We start from the raw sequence: 9,190 nt of genomic DNA, 5'->3' as shown, positions 1-9,190 counted from the left end.
TAACCTAACAGAGTGTTCGACTAGGGCATAGTTTGTTTGAATTTTGACTCTGACTCAGCCCAATCGAATTTACACATTTACATTTACATTGTTTGAAAATATTTGGACTTTATTTAAAACGTTTCTTTTTTTGAAAAAAATTTCTTTTTGAATTTTTTGAGAATTTACAAAGGATTTTATTTATGGAAAATTTAAAATTGACTTGAATTTTGAAAATGGAATTTTACAAAAAGTGATTTTTGAAAGGAAATGGATTATACATTTATAGAAAATTGGACATTATTTAATTTACAAAATGGATTTTTGAAAAGATTTTTTTTTGGAAAATTGAAATTTGAAAATCGGGAAATTGGACATTTTTTGGTTTATAAATGGTATTATTTTTTAAAAGGATTGAAAATGGATTATCTAAAGAGATTTTGACATTATTTGGTTTACAAATGTGATATTTAGATTAGTGATTGACTCAAAAGATATATAACACATGCATACATACAGACAGGCATTATGACGGTATGCTGAGTGCAAGTAGTGGGTTTTGGTTTAGAAGGGTGGGTGCCACACCAAGCTATCAAACCCTGGTCTGTAGAGAGGTCAACGCCAAACATGAGTAAGGCCTATTCCTAGTTCAATTCGCTCGAGTAGTAAAAGCTCTTGATACAAACACGAGTAAGCATCGCGGTGTGGTTAACGTCAATCGCTATCCATCTGTCAAGAACAAGTAAGAACTTGTACTTCCAAGATGGGACGATTGGTCGAATAGGTTCGGTTAAAAGTTTAGGAAGGCTAGCTGAAACGACCTAAGAAGGTCGAGTAATGCAAATCCACAACTGTCTCATACAAACTATTCCCTAACCTTGTTCAAGTTTCACCCTAGGTAACACTAGACTTTGTCTAAGTGTATTATCCCCAGCGGAGTCGCCAAATTGTGGACCACGCGCACCCGCGCGTTGTTTAGATTTCGAGGCGGCGGCACTTTTCCCATGGAACTTTGGTTGGACAAAGCACGTCATGGGTCGTTACCGATTTGAAAGGCATTGAAACCACTGAAAGGTTTGAGCAAGCCTGCATTTGTGGAATTGCCACCAATTTTTATGGAAAATTGGAACCGTTCGGATACTTCATGTCATATCAAGACACAAAGTAGTGACATGAACACTAAGAAATTCGTTACCCTTAGCATTATATGTCTAGAATGACTCTCGCGATGCCAATGAACACGGATGATCACAGATATTTGAATAAGGGGTGAGGGTACGTATTAGAAAGCTCTTTATTTGAATACCTAATCCCACCCGCCTCGATATCGGCCTCTACTAAAGATCAGGGAAGTTATTTATATTCGATATGTTGTCAATTGTATGCATGCTATGCAACAAACATGTTTTAAACCTAGCATGTGAATATATACTATGTCGGTTGACAAGCAATTTAGCATTCAATTGGGAGTCAAAGTTGGAATTTAGGTTGATTTACATGTGAAAAGGCCAGATAAATAAATCATACAAGAACGATATGAAATAAATATGAAAATACAATTACAATAAATTACACGATATGAATAAATTACAACGACTATTGAATTAACTTCATAAACGTGCTCAAAAGGGATTTTAGAAGTAAAAGAAAATAAATAAAACGAAAGGAATAAGATAATTGAAGTTTGAAATATAGGAATATGCCGGAAATATGGTGATAATATGGATAATAGTTAATTAAAAGCCTAAAAGAAAGCCTACGTCAAGACGAGAAAGAGTTTAGAGACATAACCCTCAGAACAGGCGCATCATCCACTGCGTCCTCAGAAGAGGCCCATCAGTTTATGCGGCTATTATCGAGTTAGATTCTGACCGTGAAAGTCGAACTCGTGTTTCAGTTGTCATTCATTGGTTGGTTTTACGGTCGATTATTAGCATATGACTCAAAATAGGTGATTTAGTTCGATTATATGCGTACAAGGACCATCATAAAGCGATAAAAGGATAAGTTAAATAAGATATAAAGGTGGTTTACAAACATGATACGTATACGATGTCGAACATGAAAAGGTTGAAACTTGAGGTAAGTTAAGGTAGAAAACAGAAACTAGAGAATTAGCATAAAGCGATGTATCATAACGAGCCCAAGAGACTTGATATGAACGAATCAAATCTCTTAAAATCCGGTTTTGAATAGATGACGAAAACCCGTAAATATCGATTATAAGGGATCTAATGTCGAAAATATTGAAAAGGATTTGATAAAAAAAGGGTATGAAAAAAATTTATCGAAGAAAATGAAAAAAAACGAAAGAAGAAAAGAAAACGAAATTTGCAGGAAACCCGAGGAAGAAGAAGAAGTGCAGCAACTGATGGCAGCCCCTGGAAGAGATGCAATAGAAGCTGCGGCCTTTTCAAAAGGCGCGTCAGTTGATGTGATTCTTCCCCACGCCAGATCTTTACTGATTTCGTAAAAACGGTTTTAAAAGACAATTTTGAAAGCGTTTTCGAGCATATTTACGATATAAATTCTTACATTAATATCTACAAATAAACAAAAGAGAATAAAATTGGGATTTTACACCCTCAGACTTACTTGTTTGACGAAGCGAGATTAACTAAGTTCTCGTTAGTGATTGCTCGACTCGATGTAGGATTGAAAGTGGCCTTTTTAGGAGGATTTAGAACGATTGATTAAGTTGATTAAGTGAAGTTGTTCAAGTGGGTCGGTCTATGCAACGTGACTGGTACTCAGAATGATCTGAGCTTATGTGGTCGAGTAGATCAAGCACGTAGGCGTCGAAAAGCAAGAGCGCGGTCTTAGAATTCAAAGGGAGAAGAGAAGGTCGGACACTCGCGTGATGATATTTCCAAAAGGCGCAGCTCCTACTGCGTAATCTCCTGAGGCCTTTCCTCCTCAGCATGAAAGATTTCCGTGTTTTAATTTAGGAATTAGGGAAGATGTATGCTTCCTTATTCCGTAAAGATGATATTTTCGATATTTAATCATAAAAAAATAAATATTTAGAAATAAAACTCTAGAATATTCTAGAACATTCTGCCTCGGCTTAAAACGGTTTAGAAAATGGAAACGGTTTTTGACACAGACTCCAACTGTACTCTATTTACTGGCAAAACGACCGTATCGGCGCGTAGATGACGACCATGAGGTTGACTCGACTGTTTGGGCTATCACTTCTCAACGAACTTACGAAATGTCATAAATCATTCCGCGTGATAAACGTGCGGCCCAATCATCACTGGGTGGTTGGCGGAAGGTGTAGAAACGAAGTATCTACAATTATGTGTAACTTCAATAGCATTGTGCGCAACTTCAATGGCATTATGCGCAACTTCAGTGGTTTTATGTGCAACTTCAATGACATTATGCGCAACTTTAATGCCATTACGTGCAACTCCAATGACATTATGCGCAACTTCAATAGCATTACGTGCAACTTCAATTGCATTATGTGCAATTTCAATGACATTATGTGCAACTTCAATCTCGTCTTGTTATTGTGTTGGTTTCAAATTTGAATTTAAATTTGGACTAAAGTTATACTATTTTGGACTAAAGTTACACAATTTTGGACTAAAGTTAACCAATTTCTGACTAAAGTTATACAAATAGGACTAAAGTTACAGTAGAACAAATTATATAAACTTGTCTTAAAATAAAGTAAATTTCAAGTAATTTTTGACTAAAGTTATACAAATTTGGACTAAAGTTACACAATTTTGGACGAAAGTTATACAAAAACGACTAAAAATACAATAGGACTAAAATTATATAAACTTGTCTTAAAATTAAATAAATTCCAATTAATTTATCAAAAAGGACTAAAGTTACATAAATTTGGCTAAAGTTACACTCGTAGAACACGGACGTTACACTCTAAAAATAATGAAATGTCGTAAACTTGTCCAAAATCACAAAAAGTCAGAAAAATCTCCGTCATATTCACTTTTTAGTTTAAAGTTATACTTTTTTGGATTAAAGTTGCGCTCGTAAAATACTGAAGTTTCACTCGTAAAATTCTGAAATGTCGTAAACTTGTCTTAAAATTACAAAAAGTCCAAAAAAATATCCGTTAAAATCACTTTTTAGTTTAAAGTTACACTATTTATTATTAAAGTTACACTCGTAAAACTCTAAAGTTACACTATAAAAATTAATGAAATGTCGTAAACTTGCCTTGAAATTACAAAAAGTTAAAAAAATATCCGTCAACCATACTTTTTAGTTTAAAGTTACACAATTTAGTATTCAAGTTTCACTCGTAAAACAATAAAGTTAAAAAAATTAGCATTAAAGTTACACTCGTAAAAGTGTTATAAACTTTGTAAAAAGTTGGAAGCATAAGAAGACAAAGGGTAGTGTTAAGTGGGTAGGATAATAGATTAATGGATGTGTAATTAAGTTTAGAGAGAGAAAATACAATTAATTAGTGTTAAGTGTGTTTTTGTGTTTCAATCTCAACCATCCATCTCCAAGATCCAATGGCTTAGATGAAGACTTATGGACTCAATTTCTTTGGTGGACTCATGAGAACCCATTTGTTTCGCATTTTTGTTTTGGTGGAGATAATAAGATAAGACCAAAATTTGCTCATTGTGAAGCTTTTTGGCCGAGATTAGTTGATGAAGGAAAGACCAAGAATTGCTCTTGTCTTTCACATCTTCTTCACTAAAATCACATTAAAACCTTGATCAAATATTGATAAACAATTCCCAAATAAATTCTCACATAAATATTATTCATCTTATGTTACTAATGTAGTAATATTAATAATATTATTTATGGAAAGCTTCTTATTATTATCTATTTCCTCTGTTCCATATGATAGTTTACGTTTGTTTTATGCACGTATGTTAATACTTGTTTTATTTTGTTCATATCTTTAGTTACATATCATTAAAATTTATAAAAATTTGATATTCATAATGCACTCGGTAAGACGATTTAAAAAAGATCTCACATGACTATATTTTATGTTATACATTAAAAGTTGTATTGGAGATTCTTCTCACTTATGAATAGTGCCCAAAAAGCAAACGTAAACAATTCAATGGAACGGAAGAAGTAGCTCATAAAATAAGAAGTGATTTTTGGGGTGACATTTTGAGTTCAAACCAAAGGAGGTTCTCTACATTGAGGACTTAGTGATTGGAGGATCATCAAATCTTGGAGCAACATCAAAAATTGTTGTTGATCATCACCATCATCATCTTGCCATGCATGAAGAAAAAAGGTTGTTTTTCTTATTCTTATACTATTTATTTTTGACATGCATGCAACTAGATTTCTTAAGATATTAAATAAATGTTATTTAGTAAATAATTAGAGGGGTCTAATTAGGAGTCTAGAACCAACACTTATCTTTACAATTGAGAAAGCTCCATGTTATGCATCAAGTTTCCTATCATCCTAAGGGCATTAGCAATAGACAAACCTTCAATAGGTTTGTTCTCATACCACATAAGATAATATACAAACTCATTTACTCACAAACCTCATACCAAAAATAGATAAACCTCTCCAAGGTTCATAATATGGCCCACTATACTATTTCTTCTCTCACATTCTCTCTCCACAAACTTGTATACTATATTATAACCCTTGTCATCCATGAACCTCAATACCCATGTCCAACAATAGAGGGTTTGTAGACAAACATCTAAAATAATGGACATATCATCTTACAAACCTTTTGACAAACCTCTATTGCTAATGCCCTAAGTGTGCCAAACTTAACTTAAATCATTTGGTGTTTGCTGATGATCTCATGCTCTTTATTCGAGGGGATATGCCTTCTGTGGTTACTGCCTCTAATGTTCTCAAGATTTTTGCTCTTCAATCTGGTCTTAATGCAAATCCAATGAAAACCAACATTTATTATGGTGGGGGTTAATACTCTGGTTAAGCAGCAAATTGAATCATCAACTGATTTTAAGGAGGAGAATTTCCTTTTTAAGTATCTTGGGGTCACAATTAACCCGAGTAAGCTTTATACTCCTATGTTCAATCTGCTGCTAGATAGAATACATGGTGCTCTGAATCATTGGTCTACTAAGCTTCTCTCTTATGCTGGTAATTTGTAATTGATAAATGCTATTATTTTTGGCATGGAAAACTATTAGTGTTCTGTCCTTCTCCATCCTAACGGTATTCTTAAGATGATCAACAGATTTGGCAAGAACTTTATCTGGGGCATTCTTGATGGCAAAAGGCGTATGGTCTTTAAAAGCTGGTCTTCAATGTGTGTACTTTGGTCAGATGGAGGCTTTAATGTTAAGGAGTTATTAAGTTGGAATAGAGTCTTGTTGAGTAAATGGCTCTGGAAGATTTCTACTGACAATACTGGTCTTTGGGCTAAGTGGACTCTAGCATCATATATTTATTTAATGCAAAAGCCAAAGCTGCTGACATGGCATCACAAAATTTAATTTCAAGATGACATGTCAATTAATCAAACAACTAAGTTCAAAACACAAATATGGCAACAAATTTAAAGCTTCCTATAATAAAAATGAATTTAAAAAAAAATATGCTGTATTCCATGTCTTCTTTAAAAATATTTTAGTTGATTTTATAGTTAACTTATGAACAACTATAATAGTAATCCAAATATAAATTTTATAGGAGCTTTTTTGAAAATTATTTTTCAAGTACTTTTTTTCCAAATTACACGGGTGTAATCATTTCCGAAAGCATATATAGGATAAAGTGGGCTGAACTTATCAACTACGAGTAATTAGTGGAAAATGGAAATCATTCATTTTGAATGAACATATAAATGTTTTAAAGGTGTTAATAGCACTATGGCTCAATACATCTATCTATATAACTAATTTTATCAATCTTGAATATATAATAATATACAGAGACTTAATTTTTGTTATAAAATATTTATTATAAAGTATTTGATCAAAAATAAAGTCAACGCTATTATATGCAATGATTACTCCTAACGTTCAAATAGAATATAATTACTAAAAAGTAATCAAATAAGTTAAAATAATGATACATTTCCAAAATATCAAATTTTATATCGTACAAACATATTTAAACCTGACTTATCTTAATCACAAAGCAATGAATTATGTTTTTTAGTTATTTGTATGTTTTACATAATTACATATAATTGCTAATTGAGAGTTTTTATAGCAAACCCGTGAATTTTCACGGGTTTAAACCTAGTATAACTTGAATGGGAGTATCTGGGATGCCGTCAGACAACCATTCCATTCTGAAAGTTGGAGGAACATTCTACTAGTCCGAGATCATTGGCTGACTTTGACAGGTAATGCTGCTGCTGCTATTTGTAGATACCTTAAAATTGTCTACTAGTCTTGCGGGTACCCGATGATGAGGCTAAAATTTAGTTACTAATATGAAAATTGACAATCTTATAATAAACGGCTCTTTACGCTTATTTTCTGAGAAATTACTCAAACTGGCACAAAACAACCTTAACCTTCAATTTCCTTTCATTTCACCTTAACAATTATATTTTTTATAAGCTAAACGTTATGGTTTTCAAATGGCATATTGTCCGCCTAAAACGGATCTAGGTCCTATCATAGTGGTCATAAATATAAGCGTTAAGTCGGATTTATGTCTCAATAATACAAATTGGTCCAAAAAATTGAGGCAGTCAACCTTATCGTTGAAATTGCAGGCGAATGTGTTATTAGCAAAAAAAAAGTCCCTAACTATCAATAATATGTTGTCGAGCGAAGTAGTAATAATTGTTTTATTATTGGGACTTTACCGCATAAAGTAGTTGTTGAAGTTATGCCTCACATTTATCATTTCAATAAATTGAAATATGTGAGTTTATGAGAAACATACAATAACTTATGGTGGAGTAATGTGTGTTCATGCAGCATATGGTGAAGTTATGGGAAATGCATTCAACGGATGATGGAGTAATGTTAATACAAGTAACATGGAGAAATTGCAAGACAAACGCATTTTCTTATTTACTCCTACAAGCACTATAAATAGTGGTTTTTTCTCCGTAAAATAATCACACAACAAAACCACAACATAATACTTCACATTATTATTCCTCTTTATTCCCACTCTCTATATTATATCATTGTGGGTGTTCAATATCATTTAACCCTCCGAGAGTAATTTATTTGGTCATTTTCTATAGGCCATCGAGGAAATACTTGTACTCCCATAAATCATTATAGTGAAATATTTGGCTCTCTCGCCGGTGGTTGTTTATCCCTTTTTAAAGAGGGTTTTTTCACCTAAAAATCTTGGTGTTATTTTTATTGTCTTTTTATTATTTCTCTTAAATCTTTGGTTGAATTTATTCGCTTCCGTACTCTGTACCCCAACAAATTGGCATCAGAGCCATATTATTTTCAACTGAGATTTTTCCATAATGTCGACAAAATTTGACATAGAGAAATTTGATGGTAAAATTAGTTTCGCCATTCGGAGAATTCAAATGTGAGCTGTTCTTATACAAAATGGTTTAAAAAAGGCTTTAGATGGTAAGTCGAAGAAACCATCCACTATGACAGATGAACAATGGAATGAAATGGAAGAGAATGCGTTGTCCGTGATTCAACTTTTTTTATCACGTGAAGTTTTACGTGAGGTCAATAAGGAGACATCCGCTGCCAGCATGTGGACTAAATTGGAATCTCTATACATGACCAAGAGTCTAGCAAATAAGCTTCGACTCAAGGAACTTTTATTCACGCTCCGCATGTCAGAAGGTACTCCCGTAAAAGCACACTTAGATGAGTTTAATTCTATCATAATAGATTTGGAGAACCTTGATGTTAAAATCGAAGATGAAGATACAGCTGTCCTACTCATTGTCTCATTACCACCGTCATTTAAACACTTTAAAGAAAGTATGTTATACGGTAATAATATTACATTATCCTTTGAAGATGTCAAGTCTCACCTCTTATCAAAAGAAAAATTTGATACTGAAATTAATTCTGAACAATCGGGTGAAGGTTTGGTTGTTAGAGGGAGAACATTTGAAAGAGGTAGTAGTAGTAAGAGTAAGGCCAGGTCAAAATCAAGAGGTGAAAACTCTAAATTCTGCCGATATTTCAAGAAGAAAGGACACGAAATTTCAGAATGTACTAATCTGAAAAAGAAGCAAGAAAGAGATGATAAGGGTAAAGGTAAACAACCCGAACACCATGCTGAAGCTAGTGTTGTTGAGTTT

This window comes from Silene latifolia, chromosome Y (genome assembly GCF_048544455.1).
Source record: "Silene latifolia isolate original U9 population chromosome Y, ASM4854445v1, whole genome shotgun sequence".
Lineage (NCBI taxonomy): Eukaryota > Viridiplantae > Streptophyta > Magnoliopsida > Caryophyllales > Caryophyllaceae > Silene > Silene latifolia.
This window is presented reverse-complemented; position numbering follows the sequence as displayed.